Source organism: Periplaneta americana, chromosome 15 (genome assembly GCF_040183065.1).
Source record: "Periplaneta americana isolate PAMFEO1 chromosome 15, P.americana_PAMFEO1_priV1, whole genome shotgun sequence".
Taxonomy (NCBI): Eukaryota; Metazoa; Arthropoda; class Insecta; order Blattodea; family Blattidae; genus Periplaneta; species Periplaneta americana.
In genome coordinates, this window is record NC_091131.1 from 105176471 (window position 1) to 105201702 (window position 25232).

Genomic DNA, 25232 nt, shown 5'->3' on the forward strand with positions numbered 1-25232 from the left:
GGCGAGTGATTGGAGCGGCGACATAAGAAATTGAAAACATAATGCAATTAAATTTCAAAGACCTGCCGAATGTTATGCACGAGGCCGCTCAAAGACCTGCCGAATGTTAACCATGACAGCGTGGCGATTATACCAGCCCGCTACCTGCCGACCTGACAGAGTTAAGAAGAAGAATTTTGTCTATCACTTCAAACATGCTGACTGTTGGCTGGATGTCTGCCGTGTGTCAAATGGTGTTCATATTGAACTCTCATAAGCAGAGCTAGAAAGTTGGTACTAAAACTGTTCAGTTGTGTGAGCTTGGACTATATCTCTACCAAATGAAAAGTGATAGCGCATCTCCCAATGTCAGTGAACCAGAACGACAACATGTACAGCCGGGTGGTAACCAAACATGTACTCCAATTGTCCACAGCCTTAGTACAAGAAAATAATAAACGATATAAAAAATCAATAATTTGTAACTATAACTTCGTAACTCTCAAACTAAAATAATTCACCCATACATATAAAAATAACGTACAAAGTATACAATTATGATTCTAGCCTCATTATAACAAATAACAATGAACATTTTCATTTTATCAAAATAAATATTCCTTTTATGTTCAGAAAAAAAAAACAAGATGTTACTGGAATAAATCTGAAATATGGTACAGTATATCTTTTTTTTTTTGTTAGAAGGAAGGGAGGGAACATCCCACGTACTACGACCTGAGGTCTATTGTACACCCACTAATATGGGATGAGTTGCGTGCCCACTGATCATCTACGCGCACTGACCTAACTACTTGGCCCCCTTAACGACCGGTCCCTACAGCCAACAGAGTCCATGTACCACTCCTGCTTCGGCAGCTCCCCCAAGGCTCTCTTAACGGTCCGAGGGGAAAGTCCTCCCCGAGAAGGTCTGCCCCTGGTTCCGTTGCAGAAGCTGTCCATCATCACATGAATACAATCCACGGAGGCCGTTCGAGAAAGCCAGCAGCTTCGGAGGGCCGCCTGTAGAGCGATCTGAAAACCAGAAGAAGTAACGGGATGATGAATGAAAGGGTGATAGGGGAGGAAGGGAAGTGGCGAAGATGAGTGGGGTTCCAATCGCCTGATAAAGTTACCTGATATTCATCCATATAAGTAGGGGAAAAACCCGAAAAAATCTCACGCAAACAACTTGACCCGGGCCAGCTGGGTTCGGAGTTAGACTCGTTAACACCTCAGCCACAACGGTGGACTACAGTATATCTTACTGTCATCAGGTGCACAACTACTTTGTTAATCTAATAGTGTATCTCGTATGTGATAATATTAAACTCATAAATGTTTTCAAGAGAATGTTTCATTTCTATTGTAATGACAGCTAGGAAGTTCGTGTCGTAATTCCGATGTTGAACTTGGAATGTAACGCAACCGAATGCATAGCAGCACGAGACATCGACATTTTTAACGAAGAATAATCCGGGAAAAAATAAACGTGTTACTCCTGATTGCATAGTTATTTTAATAACAGATGAGTTTACTTTTTTTTAAATTATGCATTATATTAACATTACGTATATAATACAATAATAACAGAATAGCTCACTTTGTTCAGAACCTGTAAAACATTAATATAAATTAACAATATTCTTGAAACTATTCACGACTCTACACAATTTCACAGAATGCCACTATGAGTTATGTGAACATACTGTGTAGCTAATAGCTATCGTCTGTAGCGAGCGGTGATAGGGCGAGGCGCTGGTGACATCTATAGGCCTACTCCTCTTTGTACTTAGCTGAAATCTACTGTTTTTGTAGGAACTTCCTGCCTGTGCTTATAAGATACTGTATGAAAACTCGGTGAATTGCTCTTTATTCCTATGTAAGGTTTGTTCTTATACATTGCAAGTCAGAGGAATTAAAACACTTTGAAACCCCAATAATCATTTAGGGACACATTGTATAATAATTTTGAATAAAATGTTGATAAGACATTATTTGAAATCAAAATCACAAAATGGGAGTGAACTAAAAATCGATCCTAACGATTCATTTGTATTTTTTTCCTTGCATAAGATAGAGAAATGAATAAAATATCGAGTAGGTCTACTAGACCTATGTTCTTTCTTCTTCATTCTTTCGTTATAAGCATAAAGTCTGTTCTACTTCGGTTCTGTGCCATTCATTGTAGGTTGTCATGAGACCTACTGGGTCGGTCTTGTTGATTTTACGAAGTACCTGTTTCATAGGAGTCAGTTATACTTTTATACTTTGCGTTGCAAATATTCCAAATCCAAATAGCTACCAGACTAAGCCAAGAAATCATTGTCCTTAGTGAAGAGCACCACATTTTTATAGGATTAGAATCATTTGTCATAAATCCATTTGTTGAGCGAAATAAAGTAAAGTGTAATATATTTTATGCTCGACCATGCCAAAATGTAGTAATTATACACCTGGTAGCAGTTCTTTAATGCATGTCATTAAAGTACACCTACTCATTAAAGTACAGGTGTTTTCAGCCAATGACAACTCAGTTTTGTACCGTTATAAAACCGCAAGTATCGATTATTCTCGGATATGCAATCGAAAGAGAATTAGCGAAAAGTCACGGAGGCTGGAAATCCAATACTGTCGCAGAAGGTTATGTTCTGTTACTATAATAATTAGCGTTCATTGTAAATAATATTCAAATAAATTCAATTTGTCATCTCGTTTTTCAATGTCGAATTCAATAATCAAGGTTATACCAAGTTTAACGGGATTACATTAAGGTCAATGACATTATTGTTCCTCGGAAAAAATCAATACTTTCGCGTCTGCGCACATCTCACAATTCACGACCTAGAACAAGGTCACTTCCGATCTTCTCAGATACAAATAAAATGTATACATCTGAATAATTTCAAGTTAGAAATATGGTCGAGCATAAAAAGTCGTATGAAACTCGCCTATAATGGTAATTAAGAAGTTCGTATGAAAATTATGAAACTCGCTTGCGCTCGTTTCATAAACAACCATACTCGCTTCTTAATTACTATCATTATAGGCTCGTTGCATAATGTACTATTAACATTCATGTCATTTTTAAATGACGATTTTCGTAAGTACAAAATATTAGAAATGATTACAATATAGGCCCACATCTGTTTAATGTGCACATGTGTCCACTTTTAACCGTATTTTTATACAGTGTATAAATGAAGTCAAATGTATAATTTTGAAATTGTAGAGTACGCCTTTTTGTGTAGTCTAGAGAATTGAAAGTTCATCTTTTTATTCGGGGATATTAAATTATTTTATTTAGGCTTGGTTTTTTAATAATCGCTCAAGAAAATACTCTATAAACGGTAAGTAGGTTGGGAAAAAGAAAAAACAACCATCATCAGAAACAGATTATACTACACCATGGCTGGGCACAAAGAGCGAATTCTACTTTCTCACGGGGTCCGTATGACTTCTCTTCAGCCCCTTTCTTCCCCGCCGAACACCTCACAGCATTGATGGCGTGACGGATAAATATTAATTAAGCTTCCCCGTTTAGCGTTTGGAATCGCTCTCGGTGCCCAACCCTGTACTATACGGGTAGGCGGAAGTATGAACAGATATGACGAGGCTGTAGCTTTTTGTAAATACACTACACACCTAGAAGTAACATACAATATTTGCGTACTTCACAATTCACTGTCACTAACCTTTCTACGTCGAGAATGATCTTGTTGGTTAAACATGGAGATGTTTACGGAGGCTTCATTGTAGTTACGAAGGCCGCAATTCAAGGAAATTGCACTGATATTGTGAGATAAGGACAGATAAGATACATAGTTCGTGTACAGTCGGCTTTAAGTCTTCATGCACCTGTTAGTACTTCCCTTATAAATCTGGCCCCTGTCTATCGTATCGGTTGTATTCCATACATATTTAAGAAGTAGGTAAATGTTTGTTCGTAAACGTTTATGTTATACAATAACTCAGATTTGCGGCTACAAAAACCTGACTGATCACAAAAGAAAGTATATAATTGTAGTTTTAAACTTTAAAACTGGCTTTATTTTCATAGTATGTAAATATATATGCAGTTACCAGAAAAAGTAATAACCCGCTTGAATGTTCTAAGTTCAAGATAGAGGCTCAGAGCGTAGATACACAAGCGAACGCTGACGGAATTATTGAAATTGTTCTATTTCGAGTGTTGAACCTATTCTGAAACGCATTTGAAAAGATGCGAAGAAAATGGATGTACTGTAAATAATATATGGATATAGCCTATACGAGTATATAAATCGTGCAGTAAAATTGAAATTTGGATATTGATAAGTCATGTTGAAGGGAGCGGGTTCGAGCCCTATACCTGCGAGTTTTTATTTTTTTGTTATTTTCCTGAATAAGTAACGTTGAAATGGAGTTTCTAAGAGTCCTGAGATTAAATTACTTACTCTCAATAGAAACCCTCTAGTCTAGACTAATCACAAAGACTAAGTGATCTACAGCTTCCCCCCCCCCCCCGGAAAGATTACTTGCTTTCAAACAGTAATTTTCTCCGACGAAACAGCTATCTCGACTGAATACAACGGACCTGTCAGAGTCTATTGTGAGTCTGGCCGTAAATTTGATACTCGACTTACGGACCGAAGCACAGTGGTCGAGAAAGTCAATCTAGCTTGGGGGGGGGGGAAATTTCTTAAAAAAGTATAGGATCTTTACGGTATTAAATTGAAAAGTTAAGAGTGCAGAAAGCGGAAGATAGACTTTGATTAGCCTACATCTTCCTGTCATCGTATTTACAATCTCAACCAAAAGCGCGTGATATTCATGTACTGTGTCAGTCTCATTCTGTGATTCAGTAATAAGAGTTCAATTTTATATTCTGTTGTTTATGAGTGACATTTATTTTATTAGGTTGATGCGTAAGTTCGTAGCGTTTTTGTTCGTCGTCAGAACACTGCATTGTTAGGAGATTGTTTATCATTTGTCATTTGTTATTTGGAGTGTTGTAAATACGCCTTGAATTTTGTGGGTTCGAGGAAAGTTTGTGCTATTTGTGGGCTGAAGAAGATGAAGTGTCAAAAAAAAAAAACAACAACAACACTTCCGTCATATTCTTCTGTTTGAGTTTAATAGAGAAGCAAAGGCAGCGGAGACGGCTCGAAACATTTGTGCCGTGTATGGGAAGAATGCCATTGGACAAAGCACTGCAATAAAATGTTTCTATCGTTTCAATACACAGCTCCCTGTACAAAAGCTTGTGTCCATCTACAGAGATGATATGTGTCTGTGGGGAAAAAAGGCATTGTGTATTACGAATTGCTTCCTAGGAATGTAACCATAACTGCTGAAATTTATTGCCAACAACTCAGACGCCTTGCGGCCGCAATTGAAGAAAAACGACCGGGAAGACTGCATCAAGTGCTGCTGCAACACGATAATGTACGCCCGCACTCAGCTAACATGACGAAAGCAGTTATCCAGGAGCATGTCTGGGAGGTGATTTCACATCTCTCATATTCTGCCGATCTTGCGCCCTCAGATTTCCACCTTTTCTGTTCTCTATCCGACAGCCTTCAAAGCAAATCTTTTGATAACAAGGATTCTTTACAAACTTGACTTGACTTCTTTAACTCCAAATCAGGAGATTTCTTCAGACGCGGAATCGAAAAACTACTCCAGCGTTGGCAGAGAGTCACAGATAATGTAGGAGAATATATTACTGATTAATTTCTGTCTTCTATTCATCTCAAATAAAAACTTTTGTCACAGCGAAAAAACGCTACGAACTTTTGCATCAACCCAATATTATGGATAGTTCACAAACATATGCCCTTCATTTAAAAATAAAAATGATCAACTTTGTGCTCATTAGTTCCACTTAGGGCATAAATGTGTAATCTTTTTATTCTAAATTTTACCGTAATAGTGATAAATTGGTTAATAGTTCTATATAGTCTTCACAGAAGAGGAAACGGAAGGAGCCGAAAGTTCCGATCCTAAAGAAAAAAAGAGATGTAAATTAAGGTAACATATTTATTTACATGATTTCGTCATTTGTACAATAATTGATAGTAAAGTAATCTGATGAGCTTACTAATAATGCCTCCACTTCTCGTATCTTAGATTTCTCGCTGCTTTTCTGAAACAGGTTCCTATGACATCCTCTGCTGGGACCAGGTGTTAGTTCAGGACAAGATACGGGTGTATCACAAGGTCTAATTGCATTTAACACATTTTCCGGGACAGTTACAGAACAATTAAACCGCTCACTGTTCTCAGCTAAAACTTTCCTAAGAATTCGTTTACTTTCGGTCCATTTTCTTTGAAACACCCTACATAAATTTTCATTAATATCCCTTACAATGACATATCATCGTACAGTTCACTCAATCTAGTTTCTTCAATATGTAGTCAAGTATCGTACTTGTTCTTTCCTTTCAGAAAAACCACTTTGTCAGAGAGTACACTATGACCGCACTTGACATTTCTGGTTTAAACAATGTATACAACACACCGTGCAGTTGGTGATGGGACCTGGGTGCCATTCTGTAAGCGAAAGGCCTTTAGACTCATTGTCAGAGGGTACAATATGCCCGCACTTGGCATTCCTGGTTTAAACAATGTGTGAAACACACCGTCCAGTTGGTGATGGAGCTGCATGCGATTCTGTAAGCGAAAGGCTTTTGGTACAATATGCCCGCACTTGGCATTCCTGGTTTAAACAATGTGTGAAACACACCGTCCAGTTGGTGATGGAGCTGCATGCGATTCTGTAAGCGAAAGGCCTTTAGACTCCTTGTCAGAGGGTACAATATGCCCGCACTTGGCATTCCTGGTTTAAACAATGTGTGAAACACCCCGTCCAGTTGGTGATGGAGCTGCATGCGATTCTGTAAGCGAAAGGCTTTTAGACTTCTTGTCAGAGGGTACAATATGCCCGCACTTGGCATTCCTGGTTTAAACAATGTATACAACATACCGGCCATTTGGTGATGGATTGTAGGCATGTCCAGGACAATCGAATTTGTCTTTCTCTTGTGAATTATTTGTAATAATTTTGTAATTATCAAACAGAATGTCGGGCATTTGGAGTGAGAAGAAAACAATTAAATTTGTTAATATGTATAAGGACTCTGTAAATTTATAGAATGTATTTAACCCTGAGTATAACAGTGGACAACAGATCAAGGTCATATGAGCTAGTTTACTCTATCCCAGGCCTGGGCGTTGGAAGCGGAACTAGACTTTAAACGGGGACTCTTAATATTCATCCGTCACTGAATCAACGCTGCGCGGTGTACGGCGGGGAAGAAAGGGGATGAAGAGAAATCATATGGCTACCCGTGAGAGAGTAGAATCCGCTCTTGCTGCCCAGCTCTGCTCTATCCAGTAGCCGGCCAGTTGGGAATTCATCTACTGTCAAACTGGCTAGTCAATCCAGAGCTGGCATCGCGTAAACACACATTGTTGGGAACGTTGTTAGGACATGTAATCCGTCGTCTGTGTGATATCCCGTTAGTTTCTTTCGAGTGTCAAGCTGACCCTACATCACATGTCTCTCACTGTGTTCTGTCATACCGCTATGTCAGAGGTAGAGAAGAGTCGAGATTTCTTTCTAATATTTCCTGGATTTTATAATGTTCAGTCTATCCCATTAAACATTTTACGCAAAAATATTTGGTAATTCGATAGAAAACGTTGGTCAATATGACAGACATCAATGGCATCATCGAGAATCAGTGACAGGTTAGGATTGGTTTGTTGAGGTTTTAGGATTGTCTTGCATATTAGGTCTATACATTTTTTTGGTAGGCATATCAAAAACTTGGACAAATCAAACCTAACCTGCCGCACATCTTCGATGATGTCCGCCATTTTAACCAACGTTTTCTACCGAATTAACAAATACTTGAATGGTCACTTTTCTGCAGATTTGTGTTAATTATTAATGTTGGACAGATTCTTCCATCAGGATCAATAATTATGAGAATGTTCATAGACAACCGTTCAAAGAGCTTCATGTACACTTCGAATAAGTTTCTTCCCATTGACCTTATTATGTTATCAGCGTAGTAGCTTTACATTGAGAGAGCTGTAAAGCACGGTCATAACAAGGAATAAGCTAAAAGTGGAGTGATTTCACCTGGTCCCTTTGGCGCAGAGGATAGCGCGTTGGACTTCTAATCCAAAGGTCGTGGGTTCGATCCCCACAAGGGATGGAATTATTTTTAAGCCTTCATTGACTTCTTATATGAGTGTTATTTAGATCCAAATTTTTAAAAGACTGAAGCGTGCTGAAATATTGTTTTATAGCCAATTCGTAATAAATAAAAAAGAACGAAAGAATTAGTAACTAAGTAAATAAGTAAAAGATCGAAAGAAATGTTGTTCAAATGAAATACGTAAAGAAGGGAGGCAGGAAACAAAGTTGGCAATGAAAAGAAATTACAAATATTTAAAGAATAAGAAAAGAAAGAAAGTTGACGTAAAGAAAGAAGAATATAAAAAAGTAAGGTATTAAAAAGTAAGCGAAAGAAAAATAAACGAACAAGAATGGCTGAAATGACTAATTAATAAGGCGTATAGGCCCATTTGTTTCAACCGTGTTACATTGCTGACGACTTATTTTAGTAGGGCTACAAATAAGGCAAATTAGGAAAATACAGTTTGTGTCACACTATATTGATGTTCACCTGCATTTATATTTCAAAGTGGTTTTAAGTACATAGTACACGCTCTACCGAATAACTTAAAACACTCTCACCATTATAAATAAAAACACATTGCCTTCTAGGATCCGAACCAACGACCTTTGGATGACAAGTCCAACGGGTTTTTTCCTCTTCCCCAAAGAGACAACGGTTTGTTTTATTTTCGTTTTAATATGATAAATAACTACATTTGATCGTCCATTATTCACTTTAATTTCTTGTTGATTTCATCCAGTTATTTCTCAATGCAAGTTTTGTTTCCTGGTTTCCACAAATTTTCTGCGCTCTGAACTCCACCATCATTGGCTATGGTTCATACATTTGTAACTGTATTCTTCTAGTAATCTATTCATATCAAGCGACTGGTCACAAATGAAGCCATGATGTGTGCCAGTGTGATAAAGACGACATTACTTTCAAGGGCTGTGATAAATGGATGGTCGTGGAAAATTGGTGGAAAAATGGCAGAGGAAACGGCCCCTAAACTAACTTCCGCCGCAGCGCTCTTTTCCATAAAAATTCCTCTCACAGGATCGTTGAAATTTGAATGCAGCTTTTCGACGTGGAAAGTTAAAATGTCGCATATTTTATAACATAATTCAAATATTAAAATTACAATTGTAAAAACCAAAAGACGAAATATACGAAGAATATTAATGATATAGAATTAGTAGTACCACTGGAATATATTAAAATATGTAAAATACATTACTGAGACTTTACAAATTTACAAGCAAAGCAACATTACTTTTGCGTTCTAAAACTCTGATCATATGGAAAAAAAAAAGTTATGGAAGCCCAATGAATGGAATTTCTTGGATCATTAGCAGGTTTCAGTAGCGTAAATGATATTAGAAATTAAGTATCTGAACAAGTTACAAGAAAACAATGTACTGGTAAAATATAGTTACTCGTAGCTAGTTATTAATGATAGAAACATACATTGATAAGTAACCGACGATATATCAGTGCCAAAAATGCTTAATGTAAGGAAAACCAGTAGACGGCCGAAACTATTTTCATATTTTCAGGCTAGTTTTTAGTGGAAATAAATATACCAAGTTACAAAGTTACTCAGAATTTAGAAGTACTAAATGTGAAGTTCTTCAGGGTTTAGTATTGGTTTTTAGTTTATTGGTCCTGTTAATGATTTACCTCAACCATAAATAATTTGTCCCAGGTAGTCTTGTTTGCAGATGATACGAATGTGATTAAGTCAAGTAACAATACGATAACTTTATAAACACTTCTAATACAGTGTTAGATTTAGTGCTTAGTTTATCTACAATAATGGATTAAATTGAACTCATCTCAGAGACTATATAAGTATAAAGTTTTTTGGTTTGGAATTGGATAGCACTGGTCTACAGTGATTTTGCTACTAGACAAAAACAAGTGTACCAACCCTAATTTGAGTGTGCTGATTACAGGTCTGAAGTCCGTGTTTTTCTATCTCGTCACAATATTACTTTTAGGTCAAAACTGAGTACTCTTGAACTCGAAGCTTGGGACACATTTGTACTTAGTGTCAACTAGGTTTTTAGGAAATTATCGAGCTGATAATTATGCTGAGCTGGTATATAATATGCTTAGAGCATTTCAGAATCTAGGTTGTTGCATGTCTTTAACCCTCAACTGGTATCGCTTTTTAAGTGTACATTACGATATCAAGCAATATGGATCTATATTGACCCATAGATACCAGTTGAGGGTTAAAAATGCACTTTCTTCATTCACACCTTGACTTCTTTCCATCAAATCTCGTTGCTGTAAATGACGAACATGGTGAGAAGTTCCATCAGGACATATCAACGATGGAATTCAGGTACCAGAGTCAATACGACCCGAGCATGATGGGTGATTTCTGCTGGTTCCTACAGCGATCAACCACTTGCCATCATAAGCGTAAAAGCAAAGATCTCAAGCACTTTTAGTGCTTCTTATAAAATGTACTTGAAATAATATAATATAACAACTTACAAAAAATATATAAACTAACCTCAATTTATATCTCTGACTTTACGGTACAGATATGTAGGCCTACTGAATAGTAAGATTTATTAATGTTACGGTCTAATAACTCAAAAACCTGACGTCCTATGATAAATGTGATTACAGATCTGGAATCAGCGCATCGATTTCAATAGAGAAACTTGAAATTTCCTCAATAGCAGATCTATCGTTCCTGTATTTCTGTCATTTTTATATTTACTATTGTTCTAATACTGGTTCAGTGGAAGATAAGGCTTTATGGCCTCAACTCTGCCAGTAGAAATAAATCTACTAAATAAATCCTAAATAAATAAATTGAGCTCTGTTATGCATTCAGATCCTTATCTTCTATTGGTGATACAAAGTCATTTACAATGTCATACTTTGCGTACTCTAATTCTGTAATGAAATATGGATTAATTCCGGGGCAACTCTTCTGAAGCTAGATATAGAATTTTATTTTAATAAAGACATATAATTTTGTTTTGATTCCCGCTTGGGTTGATTGCCTGGTTGGGTTTTTTTCCGAGGTTTTCCCCAACCATAAGGCAAATGTCAGGTAATCTATGACCAATCTATCACCAATTCCATCGACGCTAAATAACTTCGTAGTTGATACAACCTCGTTAAATAACCAAGTTAAAAAAACTAAGGGCCAGCATACGACGATCCAGCACTGCAACCTTATTAGATCTATTGCGCTGACCCTTAAGCTAGGCGCATTCCCAACCCATCCCTCGTGCTTATAGGTTTCGAGCAGGCAACTCCAGACGTCCCTGAACGAACCCAGCCAGCCGGGGAATACATGGAATGATAACGGAATGGCGAGGTGTTGCCGGAATGATGTTTATGTCTGATATGGGGGAACGAGAGAACCCCAATTGTGACCTTGTCCGCTATAAGTGTCACTATGGACATTTCAATGAAAAATTCCAGGCCAAACCGGAAATCGAATCCGGACCGCCTGCGTGACAGGCTGAAGGGATCCTGCGGTAAGTGCTAATTAGTTGCTGGTGGTAGTGCTATGTGTCGTGAGCTGTCCCGTAGGCCCATGGTACCTCTTGGGATCGGGAATTAGGGACTGTGGTGGTGCCTACTCGGAAAGGTAATGGGATTCTGCAGCCTGTGAGTACAGGAGCGGCCCATAGGGGAGATCTTGGAGCAGGAGGGCCTTAGGGCATGCACAGCATTCCATCCTCGACACAGAGTGCCCACCCAAGCGGCCTATGTGCGAGAACAGTCCCAGCCCGTCCCCCACCCCTTAAGAGAGACTATACTAGTAAGTAAATAAGGCTGGTATTCATAGTCGACACTTTATATCACCACTTTGCAAAGTGACACTTTTGACGAAAGTGGCTCTTTCATATTAGTGGTATTCATAGACTATTGAAGAAGTGCACTTCACAAAGTGTCACTTTACGCCAGCAAAGTGTAGAGTTACAATTTGGTTGGTAACAAAAGTCCCACAATGCCTTTCAAAACAAGTGAACAAACAACAATTTAATGACGTATAACCTACAAATTATAATGCTTGTGATTTGAATTGGGAGCCTAATTGATCGCGCGAGAAAGAAAATATATATTTAAAGTTGCTTTATTTCAGTTTATAGTTTTTGTTGCCGATAGTTTAGATTATTTCAGTCAGTTCAGATATATGACATTTTATTAAATAATTAGTGATACTGCTGGTGAAATTAGGTTAGGTTTTGTACAGTACATAACTGATCATTAATTTATATAGTTAGATTAGGTTCTCTACATATCTTTTTCATTGATTTATATCGCTAAGTTAGATTTTGTATATATCCGTTCCACTGATTTATATAGTTCGGTTAGATTTTGTAGTCTACATATCTTCTATTAGTTTATATAGTTCGGTTGAGTTGGACTGAGTAGGTTAAGTTTTCTGTATGTATGTATGTATGTATGTATACAATCATTAAATTTATATCGTTAGGTTAGGTTTTATACGTATCTGCTTCATTGATATATCGTGTTATTTTCGTTATTTTCATTTTTGTCTTTTTCGTGAATAGTGAATAGAAGTAAAAAAAGAATGTAATAAACACATTACTACTGCTATTATTACTACTACTACTACTACTACTACTACTACTACTACTACTACTACTACTACTACTACTACTACTACTATTTTCTCTCTCTCGTTTCCATTATTGCCTGCTCTTCAGGAATATTTTGAATGCCAAATGCTTCTACAATGCAAAACAAAATAGGCCTAATAGTATGAGATCTCTTTTCATGGTGAGGTTATGACTGCACATGAACTAGAGAAAGTAGATGTATTGCTTACCGGCATGAAAATATATATTACCAGTATCAAAACAGTAATGATTATATCAACATCTAGATAAATCTTATCTCAAAATACAGGTCGTCAACAATAATCAAAATCATTTAAACCCAATATAATTATGGAATCTGCTTAGAAGGCAGGCACGTGAGGTCTCTCAATGCTGATTTAAGATAGTTATGCCTACATTAGATTGAAGTTAGTTTAATATTATTTAAGTTAAAAAATTCGTTTCAGTAATAAAAAATAGGCTATATAGGCATAACTACCTACGTATCACTTCATCGAATTGAGGTTATAAATATACGAATGTTACTACAGAAATACCTGAACTATAATATTATATATATTAATGTATGGTACATATCTGTAGCATAAAATTTTAATGCAGTCAATAACTGTATTATTGGAGGCACTGGCAAACGTCTATTATTCGTTTTTGTCAACCAGTCATCGAAAATATAAGCAATCTCAATAAGTTTCTTTATCAAATCGGAACCGTTTTTTAAAATTCTATATCATTATAAAATTCCACGGGATTGTCTTTAGGCCTATCTCTAATTTGTACATTGTCCACTAATTGTGCCATCTCTTCCGCACGTTCTAATAATTCGACAACTTCCAAGACGTCCGCCATTTTTCTACAAAGTGTCACTTTCGGCTCAAAGTGTGGTCGGAACTACACTTTTATCCAAAGTGTTCCTTTGCACCAAAGTGTCGACTGTGCAACGGAAAAGTGATACTTTGCGTCTTCCAAAGGACACTTTAATCGAAAGTGTCGACTATGAATACCAGCCTAAGTATCCTACAAGCAAAACTCAGCTCGGACTCCTTGCGGCTCGCATGCTATATCCCTCTTACCCCCCTTCAGTAGGCCTGAGAGCGTGCTGAGAACGGGAGCATACGTCATCTGCGCTGGTTTCTGCGCACTGAGTTTTCCTTGTCGGATTCCTATAGTATACAATATTACAACTTCACAAAGGAAATAATTCTCCTGTATGTGTGGTAGATGAAGCTCTGACAATTGATATTTGATTTAATTTTTGTAATTCGTTAAATTTTTAATTTAGAGGATCCTTAAAAAGGACAATGCACAGTAATTGCAGCATTTAATGTAAAGACAAAGTAATATCCCAGAGTTTATGTACATTTAAGACACAATACAACGTTACTAGCATCCTCCTTGTTAAATATATAATTAAAATCATGAGTTTTATATGAATCATGCTGTATTAAATCAACTGCCATTATACGTAGAACCAAGGACCCGGATTCGATCCCCGGCGCCGGAGCGAATTTTTCTCCTCTAATAACCATTGTTACCATAACACATAAATTCTGTAGGAGCAAAAATTAATCTTTACGTAAATAGACAGTGCATTATGCGTACAATTCGTGTCTCGGAGAAATTAATTGTTAAATGCAGAATTATTTCTACTATTTGCGAAATATTTTAAAGTCCAAACATGACTATGTACGGAAGTCCGAGAGATAGTTTTCTTCTTTTTTAATTGATTATTTTATGATGCTATATCAACTGCTACGGTTATCGTCTGAATGAGTTGAAGGTGATAATACCAGCGAAATGAGTCTGGGGTCCAGCGCCGAAAGTTACCCAGCATTTGCTCTTAATGGAATGAGGGAAAACCCCGGAAAAACCTCAACCAGGTAATTTGTCCCAATCAGGATTTGAACCCCGGCCAACACGTTTCACGGTCAGGTATGCTAACGTTAGGCCTACTTCACAGCGGTGGACTAGATGGTGCTCTTAAGAGAAAATTCCGCTGAATTGTAAAAGCGTTCCTTACACATTGGTGAATATTTGAAAGAACAAATGTGAAATGTTTAGAATCTGTCAGATGAAATAAATTATTATAAAATTATTATAAAATCAAAACCAAGAGATTTTCTTTCCATTGACCTTGCTACTACGTCGCGAGCGTAAAATGTTTACTTCGTTACAGCTATTAAAGCACGGTCATAAAATTACTTACTGTATATGTCATAAGTAATGCAAATGTTAGTTTTGGACATCGTCCCTTTGGCGCAGAGGATAGCGCGTTGGACTTCTAATCCAAAGGTCGTGGGTTCGATCCCCACAAGGGATGAATTATTTTTAAAGCCATTAGTTTTTTTTTATATACATTTTGTTCAAAGTAGATTTTTTCAAAGCCATAAACGTGTTGAGGAAAGAAAAGAAATAAGAACGAAAGATGTGAATAATAATACTAGTTAACAAAGCATGTAGGTATTCGTTTTCTAACCGCTAGTATTCACTAGACATTTCAATGCTTTATAACTATCTCGTGTAAATTTTCCAGAATGTATGTATGCGTCTGTTTAAACTCCATACTTTATAAAGTAAGTCAAATATTAATTTTGGAATTATAGAGAATGCATTTTGTCTGCAATCCAGAAAACGAAACTTTACCCTCTAATTTCGTCAAAGTGTGTCTTTTGAATAATAGAGTTCCAAGAAATAAACTCTAAGCGGTAATACTGTTCGCAGTATTATAATGGAAATAAATTTTTGAAACATGAGTAAAACGTATGGTAAGAAAGTTCTTATTCTTTAAAATACAAATAATATCTTACTACTGTAGAATGAGATTATACTCATCAGAAACGGTGTGTTACATGTGCATAACACATCAGGTTAGATTGTAATCATTTGCATTGTAGTCGATCTTGATCTGAGTCTCTAGAAAATTTCATTTCCTGCTCTTGTAAGACGTCAGTAATTAACAGGGACTCAACTCGCTACCGTTGCGAGACAATAGTCAACTGTTTCTCACATACAAAGCGGAACTGCGTCGTGTATCCTTGCTGTCTCAGCTGGAAACTTTACTCTCTAAAATCCTTAATGTTAAAGTGTTTTATAATTTGAATTAAATGTAATTGAAAGAGAGGGGAAATGGGAGGAAAAATTTAAAAGTAACGCGAAAAGCGTCCTTGCAAGTGGAGTTTGGGCTGAGAGAAACTGAGTATGTGAGCTCCAAGCCTGTTGGCCACTTGTCTCACTTCGGGTTACGCTGCTCCACTGAAGGAGCTCTAGAAAATTTTGAAGGGGAAAGCCGAAAGTGGACGTATCTTCTTAGGTACCAGATAAGGGAGGGAAGTGCTGAAAAGCACGACTGTAGGACGAAGAAAGAAATGGCGGAAGGTGTAATCCTGCACATTGAAAGGAACTTTGTCCTTTCGCATTGCAAGTGGAGTCGAGAAAAATCGCTCGTGTAAAGGTGCGTACACACTTAGCGAACGAGCGACAACGAATGCATTCGCTGATTGAAATAGGAACGTGTGTACGTCGAAGCAAAGGCAAACCGATCGTTTGGTTTGCCTTCGGAAGTGATCCGTCGCTTGTCGGTACATCAAAGTAAGTTGATATTCGTTGTGAAGGGGATTTGCCACTAGTTTGTAGTTCGTAGCAGAACGCAGCGCTTAGTTCAATTTCACCAACAGGATGTCGAAACTGGAGTGGACGGAAGACGTTGTTATAAATCTTATTAATGCATATAGGGAGCATCCGACTTGCCACAATAAAGTAAGAAAACATGATGTTTGGGAAGCTATTGGAAAGATGTTCAGCTGAAAGGTAGGCGAGTCAAACACGTGCAAAATTTGAAAATGATTTTTGTTTATTTGTTTTCAGTGGATAGGCCTACATATTTGTTGTTTATTGTAGGGAGCAGAAGTGAAAAAGAAAATTGAGTCCCTACTGACATCATTCCGAAGGGAAAGACAAGTCCACAAAAAGATCTGGAATGGGGAGTAATGAAGTGGAACTTGGTTCGAGTATAAACATATGTTGTTCCTTTTGGACAAGTTCACGCCCAGAAAAAACAAAGTTCCAACCTTCTGCACACAAAATGAATTATTGGCACTGAAAAGTGTCTTTTTGTAAACATGATGCGCATTCGACAAACACAGACAAATCTCTCTTTTTAGTATTTTAAGATAATTATTGTCAGTGAGGTATCCGTATATTGAAACTTTCCCCTTCTTGCAGTCGTACCTTAATAAAATCTTCCAGTTCCTCAATTATAGCTGTACATACATCTGGAACAATCCTGGTAATCAGCTGTTTCGACACTTTGAATAAATACATGAAACTTGTATACGAATCTCCTGTAGCGAGATGTCGAAGTGTTAATGCTAGCCTTTCCTGAATAGGTATTGCTTCTCGCCAGCCTGTGTCTTTCTTTGGCCCTATTTTACATAGTAATATTTCGAAGTCTGTTTCTGAAATGCGTCAGAAGTTGTGAAACTGTCCCGATTCCATTCGACGTAAATCATGCCTCTATATTGATTGCGACTTTCGTAGAGTGGCGTCTGCCACCATCGCCTTTTGGTTTTTAACTTTCTTTTTGTTAAACTGCCTATAATGACAACGGCTGCACTTGCTATAATTATATCTTCGTCTGCCATTATTGCGGATAATCAGCGAACGTGAATGTTTTCTGACCATTTGCTGATGATTTGTACGTTGCTCCAAACATCGAACGAAGAACGAAGTTTCGTTTCATCATTCGTTCGTTGTTCGTTCGCTGTGTACCATCTTAACAGGTGTGATGTTCGATGGCTAAGGCTAAGGCAAGGCGGTCGGAAGAAACGCCGCGAGTTCTAAATTTCAATTGCATTTCAGAAATATATAATCTTTTTAATCGCGGTTACAGGTTTGTTTTCGAAAACAAATCTTCTGTGGCTCTTTTGGCTTTGAATCCTATATAATACTTATATATTTTACCCTAGATCAAGTTTGGTCAATGTTGATGCGAATATGCAAGACGTGTCAGCACCCAGGAGAGAATGCAAGGTGAAACTTTACAAAAATCACCGGTTCATATTCTGACGATCTGGTGAAGAATAATTAAGGAGCGACAAGGACCTGTGGTTGGAGAAGCTGGATGAGACGACTTTCTTAGTGAAAGACCCTCCATCTTCTTTATGTTGCCTGTTCTAATGGGTTACATCCCTTTCAGAGAATTTCTCGCGTGGAAATCTTTATCTACACGGGCTTAGAGCTCATATAATTCACTGAATTGTATGAAGGGGGAGCGTGTTAGCCTTGCGAGCTACTCGTAACTTGCAGATTGTCTTCCCTCTGTTCTCTCTATAATTAATTCGTAAATGTAGAAACTGGTCACGGAAAATGTTAACATCTTCGGTATGAAGTAATTAAAATTACACATATTAGATGAAGAGTTTATTGATATTCCTGTGTAACTTTCTTTATTGTACAGGGCACAAGTCCCTTTAACCCCCCCCCCTATAAATACCTCAAATATGCACACTATTGATGTAATTCCGGTCATAATGCAGATATATGTATCCACTTTACACTAACTGTATGTCCTAAGTGTCCAAAGAGTCAGTATGTCCCCCATCATTCTCCTCACACAAAATAATGCATCGCCAGGTTCAGTGTTATATTCGTCTCAGTATTGCTGGTGTAATCTGTTGGAAAGCGCATTGCAAGACGTTGTTCAATTCATCAATGGTGTCGTACCGTTTCTGTGCAACAATGATCTTGATGAAACCCCACAGAGCATTGTCACAGGTTGTGAGGTCAGGGCTGCGTGGTGGCTAGTCGAGAGGAGCTGGTTAGGTAGGTGTGGTATTGTGATGGTATGTCTGCATTATGACCGGAATTACATAAATAGTGTGCATATTTGAGGGGTAACCCTATACGTGCAAAATTCATACAGGTCGCAGTCGGTGGTTTATTTGTTTGTTTGTTTTTTTTTTTGTGAGTTATTTTATGACGCTGTATCAGGTTATTTAACGTCTGAATGAATTGAGGATAATAATTTCGGTGCAATCAGTGCGGGGCCCAGCACCGAAAGTTACCTAGCATTTGCTCATATGATTCGGTTGAGGGAAAACCCTGGAAAAACCAGGTAACTTGCCCCGACCGGGATTCGAACCGGGGCCATCTGGTTTCGTGATCAGACGCGCTAACCTTTACTCACAGGTATGGACCAGTGGGTAGTCTATCCGTTACCATGCTAACCATAGGATCCGAGGTTCGTGGGTTTATACCTGTCCGAGCGAGGGCTTTGGATTTAAAAAAAGCGATAAAATTCTTAGCATGGCTTCCAGGGGGAACCAAAGCTAGGAAACCCGAGTTGTAGATTTACGACGACATGTAAAGGAATTCTGTCCCTGACAGGACAAACTTGTCATTTCTCACTCGTGTTGAATTTAATCTGTGAATAAGAGGAAGGCAGAAAATATGAGAGTGGATAATGCTGGATTTGCGGTGAAAGACCTGACCTTGGGCAGAACACTATGAATGAATGAATGAAAGCAGACATTGCAGAGTATTTTTCTCGAGGTAAACCCTCGTTCATTTCGCCAACACTTTTCAACTCTTCCCATTTCATCTGTCGTCTACACAGAATAGTTAAAAATAGGCTTCAGTGAAGTCTCGGATGCAATACGGATTTCCGTTGCTGATAAAGAAAGGGTTGAGGCTCCTGCCTCTGAGATTTATCAGTATCGTCTGAGGATGGGACCTGGCTCTATCAGATGCTGAGACAGGATGGCCTACCTGTCAGAATCGGGTTAATGAATGCCATGCAGGCCACCTGTCGGACTTAGATAATCATCACTATATTGGGCGTTGAATAGGCCAAAGTAAGCCTAAAGGCATGGATCCATCTCGGTCCGGCTCTCAAAAAGTCAAGCGAAGCATTGGCTGGAGACCCATTCTGAATCTACTTTTGCCTTAATCTTTACGCAAGAACCCTCCCGCAGTTGTGAGGTATTTTAATGGTCTGCATAATTTTTCACCCGCGGTGCCAAATGACACTTCCTGCAAGCTGGCATCCTCGTGAGAGCAATGCCAGCTACTTCAAGGTGGGGTATGACGCTATTTTATAAAATGTTAAAATAGAGCGCATTCTCATGTAGCAGAACCAGAATTTGGCGGATAACCTTCGTCTTATTCTTCAGAGACAATGAAACGTAATTTTATTTTTTCTTCCCTCAATGGATCGATGCCCAGCAGAAGGATTCCATAGTTTTCCGATACGATTTTTTTTATATAGCCACAAAGGAAGTGGCATCTGTTAGTATGTGCACAGGTTCTTTTCTTTGGGTCATTTCTGCTACAGATATAACAAACCAGATTTCGATTCGTGGCTGAGAGGTGGACATTTATGATCCCTATATGACCCTTTTTTGTCTAATAATAATAATAATAATAATAATAATAATAATAATAATAATAATAATAATAATAATGGGCGTAGTGAATATTTCGTTATTTGTAACTGACACTGTCTGCGAGATAGATTCTACTCGAGTAGGCTACTTCAGTTTTATATGTCCTTGTTAGTCCATCATCGCTTTTTTTTGTCTGTATTGCCATATCATCGCCTTTTACGTCCCAATACATAGAATATCTTGAAGAAAGCATTAATTGAATTATTACTTTATATTATGTGTTTCTCTTTATTTATCACGCACTTACAGCATCAATCGAAAGAAAAGATTAAATATTAAATTGTAAATAATTAATTAAAATTAAAATTAATAAAATCAAATTTTATTTTGTATAAGACAGTTTGCTATGTGTTTAGATAATATCAGTGGCGTATACTGGTTAAAGGGTTTGGGCTACCACTGACCCTATTATTACACAAAATATATTTTAAAATCCCTATAATAAAATTCCTTACATATTTATGTGAATTCCAGACGTCTTGATTGGGACGAAAATACGTTGATGACTTCGTCCTTGAAATTACAGTTGGGCCACTTGCAAAGTTTCTGTAGAAATGACTTTTCAATGGATATTAGTGCCAAGCCGGATAAACGTTCTTGTGTATGAGTTGATCTACAGTAGGATTTTATTCTCTTCAACGCAGAAAATGTTCTTTGTACCGATGCTGACGTAGCTGGTATTGTCACAATTAATGTTGCCAATTTAAGGACTTCAGGAATAACTTGGTTCAGCTGGTTTTCATATATGGCAGATAATATTTCATGGATAGGTTTGTTCGAAAAATCAAAGACTTCTGCTGAATATATTACACTTAATTCATTTTTCAAACGTACTTTATCAAAGTGACTGTTATAGGACTGAAATAATTTGTTTAGTGCCTAATTCGGGAAGTTTTCTCTATAAGCAGAAAATTTTTGAGGATCTAGAAGATGTGTGAACTGAAGCTTTCCATAATCAGAAAACCTGTCAGTAATTTCCATGTGCATACGATCTAGTATGCTGTAGTACAGCTGCCTGTATTTCAATTCATCATCTCCTTTTCTTCGCTTTAATGGTGGTTCCATTGTATTGGCTAAAGAATTTTCATTTTCCATATTACTCCATATGGACGGAAACCCACTACATCTGAACTCGGATATAGTATTTTTTTTTTTTAACTTTGATACCTCTTGCAAGTAGTATGCTATGTCTAGACTTTTTGTCTGAAGAATATTGTAGAGCACATCTGTATGTGTGAACACTCTAGCATAGACTTCAAGAAGAAATATATTCTGAAACTGTGTGAAAAAATTCAAATATCCTTGAGCCTGCACATTTACAGCATCATCCCAGTTTTCTTCAGAGTCATTACAAATGATATTTTTAAAGAAAGCAGTGCGTTTTTCTCTGTATTCCTTTACTGTATTTACAAGCCGAGATGTAAAATTCAATGTAGTTGGTGCTGCTTTTGTGAGTTTCATGTTCATAAATTCCTTGAGTTTTCTGATCTTTTAGGAGATGATGAGAAAAATGCAGCTAAACCCGACAGTGTTTTGAAAAAAATGTGGCATTCTGGAATGGATGAAGTAGTTTGTTGCAAAACTAAATTGAGAACATGGCTGTAACAATGGACAAATAGTGCTTGAGGATACTTTTCTTGAACTTTTGTTTTTAAGCCAGTAATATTTCCCGCCATAACTGAAGCACCATCGTATGTCTGTGCAATTAACTTATTGCCGACATTGTATTCTGCTATAACACCTTCCAAATGCTGAAACAAAGCAGCAGCAGTTTTGTCCGAATCCTATAAACCGTTCTTGAACATTGGCAGTACTGTCGACGTATCTTAAAACAGTGGACAATTGACTCTGATTAGAGCAGTAACTTGTTTCATCAACAACAATGGCCACAAAAGGTTTTATGTTCTTTATCATAGCCCCACTTATAGCAAATATTAAGTCATTCTGAATTGCGAGAGAAGTACCACGAATACTGTTGAACTCTCAAGATGAATGGCCAGTAAATGGTCAAATTCACTTAAGGAACTTAAATATTCAATATAATTTCCTATATTGTCTGATTCCACACTCTCGTTATGACCACACTCTCTTGTTTTCCTAGAAAGCAAACTGCGTTAATAAGATCCAGTAAAATCTCCCGATTTTTTTTTCACAAGAGCATTGTGTTGGTTGATGTGTAGAGCTTTTTGCTTATCTAGCTGTAAATCAATTCTTGTCTTCCCAAAGTTTGCAAAGTTCATGCTACTACAAATATGAGCTTTTGATTTGTCGTATTCTGGGACTGCCGTTCGAAGGGAGTTCATATTAGAAAACCCCTCTTTTGACCACACATTAGTTTCGCGACTAAATAACAAACATGGCCAGCAAAATAGTTTAGACAATTTAGAAGTACCACACAACCAATTCCACTTACCATATGATGTTGAAGTGAAATGGCGTGTGTACTCTCGCTGTTTTTCTTTTACGTCCATGGACAAATTTAACTCAGGAGTTGGTCTTTCCATTTTCACAATTTCAACTTTCTCGTTGTTATGTACGACGGTTAAAGGGCACTTTTAATAAACCTTCTATTACACAGTCATTTTCAACACAAACCTCTCCAGAAACTTGTTCTGCCATATTTTTCACAATATCACTTAATTGGGAAATTAAAAACTTAATAATTCACAATTAATATAACTCTTAGACACTCGAACAAATCACAGATTTAAAATAATGCACTGCAAGAACACAATCACATTCAATTGCTAGCGTACTAAGCGTATTGCTGCTTCGCGCCTTCGAAGAAACCGATCACGAGAGCGGCAACTCGCCCGCCTACACTGCACGATAGAAACAGAAGGGAGCGGGGGGGGGGACGGGCAGTTGTGCGACAGGACAGCGTGCGCGGTACGGTCACAGGCTAGTAGCCTGAGGCTACCTCACGTAGCAAGCGGTTTCTCCAGCGATGCCGCCTTGACAACTTGTTTCTTTTCGAGAGCAGAGAGCGCATATAAATCTAACAATTACTTTAATTTTAATTACTATGGTAAAACTAATAATACAAAATTATTACAAAAAAAATGTTATATTATAAACTTTTTCTTTTGTAATTTCCTTGGGCTACCGCCGGTAGCCCCGGTAGTCCGCAAAATACGCCCCTGGATAATATTGCTCTAAATTAAAGCATTAATTAAAATTCTTAAGTAGGATAAAACCACTCTGTTAATTATTATTGTTAAATATTGTGTTGTTAGTGGTAATTAAATTACCTGTAATTTATCATGACAAAATCTATTTGTTCATAGTAGTCTTAGCTGTAGTATTATTATGTTCGTGTATCTGTGTTCTCTTATTGTTATGTACAAATAAATGATAGGTGTAAAAAATTAATTAAATGTCTTCAATAGAGTCTCATTGTGTAGGCCTTTCGTTTAACTTTGTCATCTTGTCTTCTCAAGCAATGATGTTATATCATGATGACCACATGAGTAACAAACGAGTCCAAGTATAGAGAATGTCTGGCTTCGGCTTTCAGTATTCTTAGTATTGAGGCTGGATCAAGTCAAAAGACGCAGTCTTTGAAGACATGATGATGATAATGATTACGATGATAATATGAAGTTTAATAAATGGAAAAATATAAAAATGTGACCTGTTGCAAGAAATGGGACCTAAAGTAGTATTTTTCATTATTTTGTATTTTATGGTTTCAAAAAGAGGATGAAATATTGAGCATTAATAAACGTCATGGTTCTAGGTGCTATAGTTTTTAATATATTACTTATTGAATGTTGATATTACATTTTGTACTTTTCGAGAAAAATGCAGTTAAAGTTTTCTCTCTTTTCTTAACAACTGTAAGAAATATTTAAGTATATTTTAAGAAACACTGTGTAGTTATTATGAGTTATACATGAAATAAGAGGTAGAAATAACATTAAAATTGCTTATTTATGTATTAGTATGTTGCACACTGTTTCATTGATAATCTAAAAGTAAATTTTTCGCAAAATGTGTTGAACGTAAAGTGAACATAAACAGATTAATATGAAATACAACACACATTAAACATTAAGTTACAGCATGGAATTGATATGAAATAAATTACATACTGAAAATATAAAGAACTTAACACAATAATTGAAACAATGTCTTCTAACTGGCCATCAGATTTTTCATTCTCCACGTCACTTTCTGTTTCACTTTCACTGTCACGTGACGTAAAATAATCAGTAGCCCCTTTAAAAAGTTTGAAATTCGTCACTTAAACCTTCTATATTAATTAAAGGGTTCAGAGCCATAGTGGGCCAAGCGCCATATATTAAAAACGGAGGAAACAGGATTAAAATTAAGTTACTACCATAATTCAATGAAACATATAGCAAATAATACAACGTAAGCACATTAAAACTGAATGATATGTTAATCTTCATTAAACTATGGTATTCACCTAACTTTAACCCTTGCTTTTCCCGTTTTTAATAAATGGCGCTTGGGCCACTATGGCTCTGAACCCTTCAATTTCCGGCAATGTTATAATCCCATAAACGACTTTGGTCCCTTTTCTGCTGTCGGCATTCAGTCAGTAAAACTCATTTTGCGCGATTTTGTGGCAAATAATAAAACTACGTCCTAGTTTATTATGTAAAGAAAACGTACAAATAGCGGAAGATGTCAAAACATAGAAATGCAGTTTTTACACCGCAAACTCATTATTTTGTTCTCCTGTAAAATTTCCATCCACGACTTCAGGTCCCTTTCCGCGCAACGGGTCACATATAGTAACAAATTCAGAAGTTATAATAAAAAGAGCATACTGTTATCTGAGATGTGCCACGGATTTCATGATCTGTGTCAGAAAAAATAATTCTCTATTCATAGACATTCACGGATTTGGTCCACTGAACATTGTCGTTACAGCAACGTCTTCTTACCGTATACGAAACTGGTATCCCCATGATGACAGGATATTAGTTGTCCGTCCATCTGTCCTCTTCGATCTTGTATGAGGCAACCATCCATTAGTGATTCCATACAGC

At 37.1% G+C, this 25232-nt stretch overlaps 1 protein-coding gene and 2 non-coding genes across 3 annotated transcripts in view; all 3 read left to right on the plus strand.

Moving 5' to 3' along the window:
• Positions 1 to 25232, plus strand: part of spg (dedicator of cytokinesis spg) — a 657455-nt gene that overhangs the window by 203165 nt on the left and 429058 nt on the right. The window lies entirely within an intron of this gene.
• Positions 8111 to 8183, plus strand: TRNAR-UCU (transfer RNA arginine (anticodon UCU)). Its single transcript has one exon. It is a non-coding gene; the product is annotated as a tRNA-Arg (tRNA).
• On the plus strand, positions 15017 to 15089 carry TRNAR-UCU (transfer RNA arginine (anticodon UCU)). Its single transcript has one exon. It is a non-coding gene; the product is annotated as a tRNA-Arg (tRNA).